Below are 14,898 nucleotides of genomic sequence, written 5' to 3'. Positions count from 1 at the left end.
TTCAGGCCTCCCTCTATCCCCTCCTTGGTGTGCATGCTGGGGGAAGGTAAGGGAGGGAGGGGAATGCAGATCTTCTGGCGGCGCTTAGGATGAAAAACACAATCCTTAACAATGAGCTGCAAGACCCTCATGGTTTGCCTTCTCCTTCTCTCCCTGGTCTCCCTTCCCACAACATTCCCCTTTGCTCCCTGCTTCGCGGTCATCACAACCTGTTCAGTCCTCGGTAACCATGTTCTCTTCCACTGCAGGGCCTTTGCACGTGCCCTTCCCTATGCCAAGAATGCCCTACATCCCCTGATCCCCGGCTAACCTCACTTTTAACTTAAAAAAATACCTCATTATTCTTCTCCAGCTAGCCCTTCCATTCCCAGAAACACTTTCCTTGGGATTGCCTCACTGCTCACACTGAGAGCATCAGAGCTTCCCCTCACTCATCTGAGTAATTTTATATCTGTGGGATTTGATTAATGTCTGCCTCCCTGTTAGGGACTGAATGCTTGTGACTCCGCCCCCTCCCCAGTTCCTGTGATGAGACTGGTACTCCTGATGTGATGGTAATTAGGAGGCGGAGCCTTTAGGTAGTGACTGGGGTTAGATAAGGTCATGGGGACAGGGCTGTCAGGAATGGGATTAGTGTTCTCCTAAGAATCACAAGAGAGCTTGCTTCCCCTCTCTGCTGTCCACCCTGTACTGGTACAATGAGGAGTCAGCAGTCTGCAACCTGGAAGAGGCTCTTACCAGAACCTGACTCTGCTGGCACCCCGATCTCAGACCTCCAGCTTTCAGAACTATAGAAACGGCATGAATGAGGTGGCATGGTGTGGTGACTGTGGGGTAACCCGGCTCTATGGTTTACTGGCTATGTGACCTTGGCAAGTGACTCACTCTGAGCCTCAGCTTCCTCACCTGTAAAACAGGAAGAGTAACAGTACCCACCTTGTAAGGTTCTTATGAAGGTTAAATGAGTTCATGTAATGCCCTTACTACCTGGCAAATAGTAAGGAAGATATACGTTTGTTAAATATGTAAAACAAACAGGTGAACAGTCACTAAATGAATAAGTACTAATTAAACGGAAAGAAACTTTGATTTGAAAAAAGATATATAAGTGACTGTTGTTGAAATATAGGCCAATGGCCAAATCATACTGCCTGGAAATAAACCTTCTAAGTGACAGAAAACAAGATTTAAATTTAATTCAACCTTCATTAGTAAGCTTGTGACTACGTGTTGGGAAAACAACAACTTACAACTGGGAATGCATTCAGCATCTCAAAAGAAATGCAGGCTCGAATTCTTAATATATTCAACGAATGCCGTAGGTATGTCTGATGCTGTTGACTAGTCATATGTTGGGCTGAATCATTTCTGTCAAAAATCTGCACACTAAGAATAAAAATCTCAAATGAACTTTTTAAAACCACCCACATCCACTACACAAATTCATCCATCAAGCCTTCGAGAACCTTTCTGAGCCCTGCACAGTATGCAGTGCAGAGCAAGAAGGGCCTATCATTGAAGAGCCACGCCATAAAGCACGAACGTCCACCGGCCTCCCACATTCACACTTGCCTTTATCTTATTCCCAAACATTCTCTCAAGTGAAGGAGTGTGAAAGAAAATAGCTGGTTCAACATTTTCTCCTCTGAGCTCATATGACTGTCGGTGTATCAACAATGAAAATTTACAGAACTAAGTTTCATCTCATCTATAATTTTTCCATTGTAAAGGAGGGTGTTACCACAGGACCAGAGATCGTTAAAAGTTTTGATATATTGGGGTGCCTGGGTGGCTTAGTCGTTAAGCGTCTGCCTTCGGCCCAGGGCGTGATCCCGGAGTCCTGGGATCGAGTCCCACATCGGGCTCCTCCACTGGGAGCCTGTCTCTTCCTCTCCCACTCCCCCTGCCTGTGTGCCTTCTCTCGCTGGCTGCCTTTCTCTCTGTCAAATAAAAGCTAAAAAAAAAAAAAAAAAAAAAAAAAAAAAAAAAAGTTTTGATATATTGGCCTCTGTGGGCTTGTAAGGTTTTGTTGTTTTGGGAGACACAGGAAAAAGGAAGGAAGGACAGTTGCAGCTTGGAGAAGGGATGCTTGTGAAAGGGGAAAGAGCTGTGGCAAACTAGGGCGGCATCTCCGTGAAGGTACTCAACAAATGCTTCCGCTGGTGTCATTCAATTTATATGCACGCAGGAGCGAATTACAATCCTGAGTTGGGCTAGGGAAGAAAATACACCAACAGAAGGGAGATTTGGTTTTCTTCGTGAAAAAAACAAAGTCAGCTGTGGGGCCAGATTTTCATCCAGCTTTAATTGTGAGCTGATTCTGACTGGCAGAAAAGGTACTGCTTAAATATTTGTCTCTTGAGAGATGATGGGGGGTCAGGTTATGGCTCGGTGCATAGATCTGCTGGCTTTTGCGGGCCACTGCCAGTGACTGGGGCTGTGGGGAGGAGACGATGCCTGACCAAACAGAGAACGAAAATTCACAACACATTGGTCTCACGGTGTCAAGAAAGTTCCCTTCCCCGTGACCTGGGCCCTCCCACCTGCTGGAACGCGCTGCTCGTCCACCTGTGTGTTTCCCCATGCTGCTTTCTCTACCCATCATGCCCCCTCAACTGTGCCTGGCTAAGTCTCTCACATTCCTCAAGCCTTGGAGGTCACCTCTCCAAGAAGCTTCCCCCACCTGCCAGGTGGGAAACTGCTACCATGCATCTCTCACTGTCCAAGGGAGGCAGACAGTCAAGTCCCACAGAGGTCAAATTCCTCAGGTGACCTATGCTCCTCATGCATTCCTGTCGGGCAGGGGATGCAGTTTAATCAACTCTATCCCCAGCAAAAGTGCCTGGCCTGGAGAAGATGCAGTAAATATCTGTGGGACGTTGAAAGGCGCAGGGGAATCCATTCTGGACTTCCAAAAGTGACCAAGTACTTTGCACAAAAGAATGAGAATAAAGGCAAGAAAGTGCTTGAGGTCATTCATGACCAAGGGCCTTCCACCTACTGATACCTCAACTGATGGAAATCAATGTAATATAAATATATGACGTCTCCACGATCCACGCATTCTGCGGTTACCATGACCTCTGGAGATCAGGAACACTCTGACACCTCGTGGGGCCAAGCCAGAGCCTTCCCATGCAGCAAAAAGAGCGTCTGCAACTACATCAAGGGGTACGTATGTCCCGGAGCAGCAGAGATGGATTTAGCTGTCTGTGAAGCGGCACATTCTACAATGCAGAGCACAGACTCTATCCTGATAAACCTCACAGCAAAGACAGCGCCATGAAGCCCGGGCATTTCTGATGAACCAAGGTTGGCAGGAAAAGCCACTTAGTGGCTAAGAGTCAAGCAGATGTTTATATCAAGTCAAGTAGACGGTGTATACCCTAAAAAACATTATTCCACACACTGTTTTAAGATTTATAGGGAAATAAATTTCGTCTTTCTCCCAAACAGAAAGGTTCTTTGTTCCCCCCACATAGTTGCTTTAGGATAAATTTTATGAAGTGGAATTGCTAGACCAAGAGTATATACTTTCTTTCTGAGAGATAAGGACACTTTTTATTTTAACACAACAGCAATTACTGTTGAATTAATAATTCTTTAATATATCTACTATCCTGTCAGTGGGTCTTCAGATTTTCCCAACTCTGACATGAATATCATTTTATAGCTGATTTGAATCAGGATTCAAACAAGGTCCATACATGGTATTGTTTCAGATGCATGTTAAACCTCTTGAATTATACAGTTTCCAATTCTTTCTTTCTCACTGTTTATTTGTTAAAGAAATTGGGTATGTCCTACCAAATTTATCACATTTTATATATGACTGAAGCAACCTTGTGGAATTTTTTATTCCTTTGGTATTTTTTAATTAAGGTGTAACTGACATACAATAAACCAAACATATTTGAAGGGTATAATTAAGTTTTGACATGTATCCACTCATGAAACCAACACCACGAATCAAGATAACGAACATAGCAGCAGTCCCCCAATGTTTCCTTGTGCCATTTTGTAATCCTTCCCTCCCGCCCCATGCCAGTCCCCTAACCCCAAATACTGATCTGTTTGCTGTCACCATAGATTAGCTTGTAACTTCTAGAATTTTATATATATGGAATACATAAAGTATGTACTTTTTTTTGGTCAGGCTTCTTTAACTCAGCATACTTATTTTGAGATTCATCTGTGTTTGGGGTTCATTCTTTTTTGTTGCTGAGTACTATTCCACTGTGCGGATAAACCACTATCTGTTTATTCAGATGTTGACGGAAGCCTGGATTGTCTGCAGTTTGGGGCTATCATAATTAAAGCTGCTGTGAACAACTATGCACGAGTCTTTGCATTGAACGTACGCTCTAATTTCTCTTGGGTAAATACCTAGGAATGGAACAGCTGAATCATATGGTAGAAAAACACTTAACTTCTAAGAAATTGTCAAGCTGTTCCACAGCCGTTGCATCTTCGCGTTCCTACCAGTAGCGTCTGAGACTTCCAATTGCTCCACATCTTTGACCATAATTCTAGGTTGGTCTTTTCAAGTTTGGCCATTCTAACGTGGGTACAGTGGTAGCTCACTGTGGTCTCAATCTACACTTGCTTTATTCAACTGAGCATCTCCCCATGTGCTTATCTGCCATCCCTGTATCTTCTTTGGTGAAGAGTCTTTTCAAGTATTTTGCCCATTTTTTTATTGTGTTTTTTAAATTACTGAATTAAGAGGTCCTTATCAATTGTGGACGCAGTCCTTTTATCAGGTACAGGCTCTGCGAATCTTTTCTCCCAGTCTAATTTAATGAAGTCTAATTTATTTTCTTTTCTATTTTGGGTTATGCTTTTTGTGGTGTCTTATTTGAATTTTCTTTTTTTTTTTTTTTAAGATTTTATTTATTTGACAGAGAGAGAGACAGCCAGCGAGAGAGGGAACACAGGCAGGGGGAGTGCGAAAGGAAGAAGCAGGCTCCCAGCGGAGGAGCCTGATGTGGGGCTAGATCCCAGGACTCTGGGATCTTGCCCTGAGCCGAAGGCAGATGCTTAATGACTGAGCCACCCAGGTGCCCCTTATTTGAGAATTCTTAACCTAAGATCACAAGACTTTCTCTTATGTTTTCTTCTAGAAATTTTATAGTTTTAGGCTTTATATTAAAGTTTATGGTACATTTTGAGTTAGTTTTTGCACATGGTGTGAGCTATGAGCTCATATGATGTGAGCTTTTTTTTGCATATTATGGATATCCAGTTGTTTCAGCACCATTTTTTGAAAAGACTATCCTTTTCTCTTCTGCATTGCCTTTGCATTTTATTTCTTTTTCCTGCCTTATTGTTTTGGCTAAAACCTCCAGTACAATGTTGAATAGAAGTGGCAAGAATGGAGATCCTTATCTCGTTCCTGTTCTTAAGGGTAAAACTTTTAGCCTTTCACCACTAAGATGTTAACTGTAGGTTTTTCCACAGATACTTGTTTTATTGGGTTGAGGAAATTCCTTTCCATTCCTAATATGCTGCTTTGTATATTTTCTTTCTTTCTTTTTGTATCAGGGATGGATGGTGGCTTTTGACAACTGTCTTTACTGAACTGAGATAATAATATATTTTTTCCTTTTTAGTTAATGTGATGAATAACATTAACTGATTTTAGAGTGTTAAACTAAGTGCATATCTCTGGGACAACCAAAAGATGGGGTTGGTACTGATATATTATCCTGTATATGTACTGTTAGATTTCTTGGAAATATTTTGTTTAGGATTTTGATCTATGTTCATAAGGGATATTAGCACATAGCTTTCTTTTCTTATAATGTCTTTGCTTGGTTTTGATACCAGGGTAGTGCTAGCCTCACAGATGGGAATTGTGAAATAGTCTCTCCTCTGATTTTCTGGAAGACACTGTATACAACTATTATTATTTCGTCCTTAAATGTTTGGTAGAATTCACCAATGAATTTATTAATTTATGTAGCTATAGTGGGGGACAGTTTTTTTTAAATTGTGGTAAAATATACATAACAAAAATTGCCATCTTAACCATTTTTAACAGTTCAGTGATATTAAATATTCATTACATTGTACAGCCATCACCACCATCCAACTCTGTAGCTCTTTTCATCTTGTATATCCATTAAATAATACTTCATTTCCCTGTCCTCCAGCCCCTGGCAATCATTTTCTACTTTCTATCTCCATGAATTTGCCTACTCTAAGTATCTCATATAGATGTAATCATATAGTATTTGTCTTTTTCTGACTGGCTTGTTTCACTTAGCATATAATGTCCTCAGGACTCATCCAAGTTATAGCATATTACAGAATTTCCTTTCTTTTGAGGGCCAAATAATAGTCCACCATATGTATATACCACATTTTGCTTATCTATTCATCCATCAATGGATGCTTGGGTTGATTCCACAGTTCAGCTATTGTGAATAATGCTGCTATGAACAAGGGTATACAAATGTCTCTTTGAGATCCTGCTTTCAATTATTTTGGGCATATAGTCAAAAGTGGAATTGCTGGATCATACGGAAATTCTATTTTAATTTTTTGAGGAAGCGCCATACTGTTTTCCACAACAGCCGTACCATTTTACATTCCCACCAACAGTGCAAAAGGGTTTTAATCTCTTCACATGTTCACCAACAATTGCTGTTTTCTGGTTTTGATTTGTTTTTGATAGTAGCCATTCTAATGGGTTGAGGTAGAGTCTTACTGCAGTTTTGATTTGGTTGTCCCTAATGATTAGTGATGTTGAGCATCTTTTCATGTGCTTCTTTGCCATTTGTATATCTTCTTTGAAGGCATGTCTATTCAAGTCTTTGTCCATTTTTAATTCAATCATTATTTTCTACTGTTCAGTTTTAGCATTCTTTATTTTTCTGGATGTTGATTTCTTAGGTACACAATTTGCAAATATTTTCTCCCATTCTATGGGTTGCCTTTTTACTCTGTTAATAGTGTCTTTTGATGCACACAATTTAAAAATTTTCACAAAGCCCAACTGGTCTACTTTTTCTTTGGTTACCTGTGCCTTTGTTGTCATATCCAAGAAATCACTGTCAAATCCAATGTTGTGAAGCCTTTATCCTATGCTCTCTTCTCTTTAATCCATTTTGAGTTGATTTTTGTATCTGGTGTTAGGCAAGGGTCCAATTTCATTCTTTTGGATGTGGATGTCTAGTTTTCTCAGTACCATTTGTTGAAATGACTGTCCTTTCACTACTGCATGATCTTGGCACTGTCGTCAAAAATCATTTGATCCTATATGTGAGGGTTTGTTTCTCAGCTATTTTATGCGTATCTGTCTTTATGCCAGGACCACACTGTTTTGATTATTGTAGCATTGTAGTTAAGTTTGAAATCAGGAAGGAACCCTCTAATTTTGTTCTTAAAGGCTGTTTTGGTTATTTCGGGTCTCCTGAGATTTCATAAGACTTTTAGGATGGGTTTTTCTACTTCTCCAAAACATGACAGTAGGATTGTGGTAGGGACTGAATTGAATCTGTAGATTTCTTCGGGTAGCACTGACTTTTTAACAGTAAGTTAAAAACTTTAACCTAAGTTATTTTTAACAATAACTTTTTCTCAATCCATGCGCATGGGATATGTTTCCATTTATTCATAATTTCTTTCAGGAGTTGTTTTGTAGTTTTCATTGTACAAGTCTTTCACCTCCTTGGTTAAGATAATTCCAAAGTATCTTAATCTTTTTGATACTATTATAAATGGAATTGTTTCTGTAATTTACTTTTCAGATTGTTCACTGTTACTGTAAAGATTTAACTGAATTTTGTGTGTTGACTTTGTATCCTGCTATGCTGCTGAATTCATTTTAAGTTTTGTGTGTGTGTGTACACGTGTGTGTGTGTGTGTGTGTGTGTGTGTGATTCTTAGGGTTTTCTACATATAAGATCATATCATTTGCAAACGGAGATAATTTTACTTTTATCTTTTCAATTTGGATGTGTTTTGTTTTTTCTTCTTGCCTAACTGCTCTAGCTATAACTTCTAGTACCTTGCTGTAGTAGACATATGTAGAAAAATGTTGCTATGGCCAATGTCAGAGAAATTACTGCCTGTGCTCTCTTCTAGGATTTTTATGGTTTCAGGTCTCACATTTAGGTCTTTAATCCATTTTGAATTTATTTTTGTGTATGGTGTAAGAAAGTGGTCTGGTTTCATTCTTTTGCATGTAGCTGTCCAGTTCTCCCAACATTTGTTGAAAAGACTTTTTCCTACTGCGTATTTTAGCCTCCTCTGCTGCAGACTAATTGACCATATAATTGTGGGTTTATTTCTCAGCACTCTATACTGTTCCATTGACCTATGTGTCTGCTTTTGTGCCAGTACCATATTATTTTGATCACTACAGCTTTGTAGTACGTCTTGGAATCTGGGATACGGCTACCTCCAGTTTTGTTCTTTTTCAAGATTGCTTTGGCTGTTCACGATCTTTTCTAGTTTCATACAAATTTTAGGACTGTTTATTCTAGTTCTGTGAAAAATGCTGTTGGTATTTTGATAGGGATTGCATTAAATGTGTAGACTGCTTTAGGTAAAATGGACATTTTAACAATACTTGTTTTCCCAACCCTGAGCACAAAATATCTTTTGTGTCATCTTCAATTTCTTTTATCAATATTTTATAGTTTTCACAGTGCAGATCTTTCACCTCCTTGGTTAAGTTTATCCCTAGGTATTTTATTATTTTGGGGGCAACTGTAAACAGGATTGTTTTCTTAATATCTCTTCCTGCTGCTTCATTACATTTAAAACCCAAAAGTTAAAACACTTTAATTTCAATTTACACCAGTGTAACTTCAATGGAATACAAAAATCTTTGCTCCTTTAAACCTCTGTCCCCACCCCTTTTTGTTGTTGGTGTCACAAAATAATATCTTCATACACTGTGTGCAGGAAAACATAAAATTATAATTTATTTTTTTTAAAAGATTTTTTTATTTGAGAGAGAGAGCACACAAGCAGGGGGATGGGCAGAGGGAGGAGGAGACTCCCTACTCAGCAGGGAACCCAACACAGGGTCCGATCCCAGGACCCCTGGATCATGACCTGAGCCAAAGGCAGATGCTTAACCGACTGAGCCACCCAGGTGCCCCTTCTTATAATTCTTTTAAATCCATTAGTCTCTTAAATTATGTAGAAAACAAGATTTGGAATTACAAACCAGTTACAATAATACTAGCTTTTAGACAATTTTTTTTTCTTCAAACTTACAATCTCTTAAAATGTTCAGGAACCAAAATGTGCAATTACAAACCACTGTTACAATAATATTAGATTTTATAATTTCCCATGTATTTACCTTTACTGAGATCTTCATTTCTCCATACAGATTCAAGTTACTATCTAGTTTCCTTTCATTTCACCTTACAGAACTCCCTGAGCATTTCTTGCAAGGTAGGTCTAGTGGTAACAAACTCCTTCACAGCTTTTGTTTATCTGGGTATGTCTTAATTTCTCCCTCACTTTTTTTTTTTTCTGGACTATGATAAAAATTTAATGATTTATAAATTATTTGGCAAAAAGCAAACTGCTCTACAATGTGCTGACAATGTTTATCACAATGTATCAAAAATGAAGAGCTTATTTGAGTTTTTTAGGACCATATGCTTAGGTTAAATTAATCTTCTCCCTTTCTTTTTTTTACAATAACCTCTCATAAATGTCTTTGTAACAAATAGCAATGCACAGATATGGGGTGTACATAAAACTAAGAAGTTGGTTGTATTTTTCACACAAGTACTGACTGTAAAGTATCAGTTTCAAGTGAGAGTTCTTAAGGAACCAAATTTTTAAAAATGTTAAGTTTACTAATTAGAGAAATTTTTCAATATTTTACTAACCACTCATCTCCACATTCACATTCTATGTATTTTCTCATGGTCAACATAACTGATTCAAATGATTTAAGTTATCCCACCATTTAAAGAGGAAAGTTTCCACAATAATTTGAAACCATGGAGTTATCTTAATTTCACCACTGGCTGCCTTTATCAGAAGTTCTTTTAGCTCTTCCTCTGACACATAACAATAGCTCTTAATCTCACTGGGCTCTGGAATCAAAAATACGTTCTTCCTCACAAACAAAAGGAATCAATTTCATGTCCGTCCCCCCCCCCCATATCATCTGATTGACCCTTGTGGTGAATTTGTGTTAGATAATTTCTTCTGGGGAACTTCTTTCATGGGAATTCCCAATTCAGCCCTTAAATGTCTCTGTGCTTTTTTTTTTTTTTTTTACTCCAATTGGCATCATTTTCTTCTAGTTCTCCTGCATTACTTAATGGACGACTACAGCAAGTATGGGTAAAACCACCTGGAAAGGTAATTTTAGCATCTGAGAATCTGATCTCTGTTGTAGCATGAGCTCATTTTAGGTGTTGAATAAGAAGATCCTAAGAGCTCAATGCAAAAATCCTTTCATTCAGGTGACAATTCTTTTCTGGTCTTGGCCCCAACTGTATTGCCATTTTCATCAGTAAGAAAACACATCTCTGCCAAGAGTTGAACCTGCTCCTTATAGAGGTTGTCAGTGTCTATCTCAGTTATTGTTATGACCCATCTGATCTGTCCCACAATACTCAGTGCTCTCCTTGACTTTTGATGGGCAGTTTTGCCAGATACAGAATTCTTGGTTGACAGTTTTTTTCTTTTAGCACTCTGAATGTATCAGTCCATTGCCTCTGGCCTCCACAGTTTCTGATGAGAAATCTGAAAATCCTAACGAGGAGCCCTTGTATGGGATGATTTTCTCATTGCTCTCAAGTTTCTCTGTGTTTATCCTCTGCAAGTCTGATTATAATGTGTCTCAGTGTGCATCTCTTTGATTTCTTCTTACTTGGCATTCGCTGAGCTTCTTGGATGTTTCTATTTACGTCTTTCATCAAATTTGGAAAGTTTTCAGCCATTATTTCTTCAAATATTCTCTCTACTCCTTTATTCCTCTTCTCCTTCTTGATTCCCACAATGCCTACGTTGGTGTACTGGATGGTGTCCCACTGGTTTCTTATGCTCTGCTTGGTTTTCTTTAATCTAGTTTCCTTCCTCAGACTTGATAATTTCCATTATCCTATCTTTATGCTGATTCTTTGTTCTGCCTTTGAATCTTTCTAGTGAATTTTTACTTCCAGTTACTGTCACTTGCAGCTCCAGTTTATCTTTTTAGTCCCTTTTAGGTTTTCTCTTTGTTGATATTTCCATTTTGTTTATACGTGGCTTCTTGACTTTCTCTACATCTTCCTTCAGTTCTTTGAGCATCTTTAAGGCAGTTGTTTTAAAGTCTTTGTCTAATATACCTGCCCTCGGTCTCTTTCACAGACAGTTTCTGTTGATTTATCTTTTTCCTTTGATGGGGCCATACTTTTCCTGTTTCTTTGTATGTCTTGTGACTGTTTCGTAGAAAACTATATATTTGAATCTAATCATGTGGTAACTATGGAAATCAGATTCTCTTCCTTCTCCAGGGTTTGTTTTTTTGTTATTGTTATTGTTTATTGTTCTGTTTTTTAATTGTTTTAAGCTGTCTCTTTGCTAAGGATCAGCCTGAGGTGTAAACTTAGCCTGAGGTGTCATCTCTCAGTCTTTCCCTGTGCATATGTGGTCAATTTCTAATTTTTTTTTTCCTGTACATGCAGCTGTTTTTAATGTTCAGCTCCCAAAGGGAAAAAGAAATATGAGGGGAAAGGGAGAAGGCACTGGCCCCTTAAATCCCCTGGAAATTTCTTCAACCAGAGCGGGAGAAGCTTGCAACAACTACTGGGGGCTGGGGGAAGTGCAACAAGAGATCAGAGCACAGACCCCTGTTATCTGGGGGACAGGGTCCTTTTTGCCAACCTTGGCTCCCACAGGCTGTGTGCAAGCAGAGGATGGGTAGCTGCTACTGTGCTGAGCACTGAAATTGATTGAAGTTAGCTGCAATTTACCCGCCCAAGTTCTCCCCTAGAAGCTGAAAGCCTTCAGCAGACTCCAGAGTTCCAAAATAGTTACATCAGACAGACTATGCCAGTGCAATTGCTGTTTAGGTGGTGAGACAGTTGCTGGTGTTTCCTAGTCTGCCATCTTCCCAGAATCCTCTGTGGGATGGCTTTTAAACTACAAATGAAATTTCTTTAATTGATATTGAGCTATTCAGGACTTTTTCTTCTTTTTAAAAAATCTATTCTGAAGGAGCTTTGATAGTGTGTCTTTCAAGGGATTTGTCTATTCTAATTAGGTTGTCAAATTTATAGGCATCAAGTTGTTTATAATATTCCCTTATCTTTTTCATATCAGTAGACTCTGCAGTCGTCACCTCTCTCATTCCTAATTATGGTAGTTTGTGTCTCTCCTCTTTTCCCCCCTTGATAATCTGTCTAGAGGTGTCTCAATTTTATTGATATTCTCAAAGAAACGGGTATTGGTTTACTAATTTTCTCTAATGTTTGTTTTCTATTTCATTGATATCTGCTCTGATTTTGTTTCCTTCCTTATGCTTGCTTTGTGTTTGCTCCTCTATCGCTAATTTCTTAAGGTAGGAGCTGAAGTCATTGATGTGAGACCTTTCTTTTTTTCCCCCCAATATGGTATTTAGTGCTATAAAATTCCCCTAAATACAGCTTTAGTGATATCCCAAAATTTCTGATATAATGTTTTCATCTCCATTTAGCTCAAAGTATTTTCTAGTTTCCTTTGGATTTCTTTTGTGACCCATGGGGCGTTTAGAAGTGTGTTATTTCATTTTCATATCTGGGGATCTTCCAGAGATCTTTCTGTTGGTGATTTGTCATTTAATTCTACTGCAGTTGCAGAATGCACTTTGTAGGATTTCAATCCTTTTACTTTGAGATTTCTTTTACGGCCCAGAATATGGTCTATCTTGGTAAATATTCTCTGCGTCCTCGAAAGGAACAGGTGTTCTGCTGATGTTTGGTTGAGTGTCTTAAAAGGCAACTAGGTTGAATTGGTTGATAGTGTTGTTCCAGTCTTCTACATCCTTAATTATTTTCTGTGTACTTATTCTATCAATTAGTGAGAATTGAAATATCTGACTGTAATTGCAGATTTATCTATTTTTCTTGCAGCTCTATGTTATTAAGTAAAAAAAAAAAGGTTTAGGATTATTATTTCCTCATAAAGATTTGGCCTCTTTATAATTATGAAATGACTTTATCCCTGCTAATATTCTTTCATCTGAAATCTCTTTTCTCTGATATTACTGTAGCCATTTTACCTTTCTTTTAATTAGTGTTAGCATGGAGTAGTTTTCCATTCTTTTACTTTCAACCTATTTGTGTCTTTATAATTGTAGTTGGGTATTGCTTATTTTATCCAATCTGACAGTGTCTGCCCTTTAGTAGGAATTGTTAGATTACAACTGACCCTTAGGGGTGCCAACCCCCCATACAGTTGAAAATCCACGTGTAACTTTTGACTTCCCCCAAACTTAGCTACTAATATCCTACTGCTGACCAGAAGGCTTACTGATAACAAAAAGTTCATTAACACATATGTTGTATTACATACTACGTTACAACAAAGCAAGCTAGAGGGAAAAAAATGTTATGAAAAAAATCATAAGGAAGAGAAAATACATTTACAGAATTGTACTGTATTCATCAAAAAAAAAAAAAAACCCACACCTGTGTGTAAGTGGACCTGTATAGTTCAAATCTGTGTTGTTCAAGGGTCAACTGTACTTATATTTTATGGATTATTGGTATGGTTAGATTTAAGTCTGTCATTTTTGTTATTTGCCCCATCTATCCTTCGGTCCCCTTTTCTCTTTTCCTTTCTTCTTTTAAATTAACGGAGTATATTCTGATTCTATTTTATCTCCTTTGTATGCTTACTGGCTATATCTTTTTTGTTGTTGTTGTTAGTGGTTATATTAGGGTTTGTTATATGTATCTATACACACGTGGCCGTTTAAAGATATACATACATATATCTTTAACTTGTCACAATCTACCTTTAGGTGATGTTATACTACTTCCTGTATAAGAATCTTACAATAGTCTTCCATTTTTCCCCTCCCCGTCTTTATGATACTGTCATACATTTTATGTCTTAAATACTTGTCATATTTTACTTCTACATATATTATAAACCCCACAATATATTCCTATTATCTTTGTTTAAACAGTCAACTTTTAAAGAAGTTTAAATAGTAAGAGAAAAACTTACGTCACTGCCCACGTGGTTATCAGTGCCCTCTATTCCTCTGCGGAGATCCTATTTCCATTTGGTATCACCTCCTTCTGCCTGAAGGATTTTAGCATTTCAGTAGTGAAAGTCTGATGGTGAAATCGTTCAGCTTTTGTATAGCTGAAAGGTCTTTTTTTTTTTTTTTTGCCTTTGTTTCTGAAAGATTTATTTTTGCTAGATATAGAATCCTAGGTTGACAGTTTTTTTCTTTCAGTACTTTAAAGATATTGTTCCACGAAATTCCCTTTTGCTGAATTCAGTAATGAGAAATCTGTCCTATTTTTGTTCTTCTGTGGCTGCTTCTAAGATTTTTTATTACTGGTTTTGAGAAATTTTATCATATACCATGCTGTTTGCATTTCTTGCATTTGGAATTTGTTGAGCTACGTGATAAAATCTGTTTGCATCAAATTTGGAAATTTTTCAGTTATTATTTCTTCAAATATTTTTCCTATTCTTCCTCTGTTTCTTCCTTCTAGGATTACAATTCAAGTATATATTAAGATTCTTTTAAGTTACCAGAAGATGGCGGAGGAGTAGGAGACACCCTTTCCAGCCGGTCCCCCGAGTCGAGCTGGATAGGTACCAGACCAGCCTAAACAACCACGGAACCAGCCTGAGACGCAGGAAGATGCATCTGGATCTCTACAAATGAACATCTCCAGCGCTGAGTATTGAGGTACGAAGCGGGGAGCC

General features: G+C 38.2%; 1 protein-coding gene and 1 pseudogene across 4 annotated transcripts in view; both read right to left on the bottom strand.

The window, feature by feature from the left end:
- The window catches only part of NMNAT3 (nicotinamide nucleotide adenylyltransferase 3), a 116,270-nt gene that overhangs the window by 46,229 nt on the left and 55,143 nt on the right, over positions 1-14,898 (bottom strand). The gene's annotated exons all lie outside the window — the stretch shown is intronic.
- Positions 9,106-10,686, bottom strand: LOC103681262 (annotated as a pseudogene).

This window comes from Ursus maritimus, unplaced genomic scaffold, assembly GCF_017311325.1.
Source record: "Ursus maritimus isolate PB19 unplaced genomic scaffold, ASM1731132v1 scaffold_20, whole genome shotgun sequence".
Lineage (NCBI taxonomy): Eukaryota > Metazoa > Chordata > Mammalia > Carnivora > Ursidae > Ursus > Ursus maritimus.
Note: the sequence above shows the minus strand (reverse complement) of the source record. Positions and strands in the feature narration are given on the sequence as shown.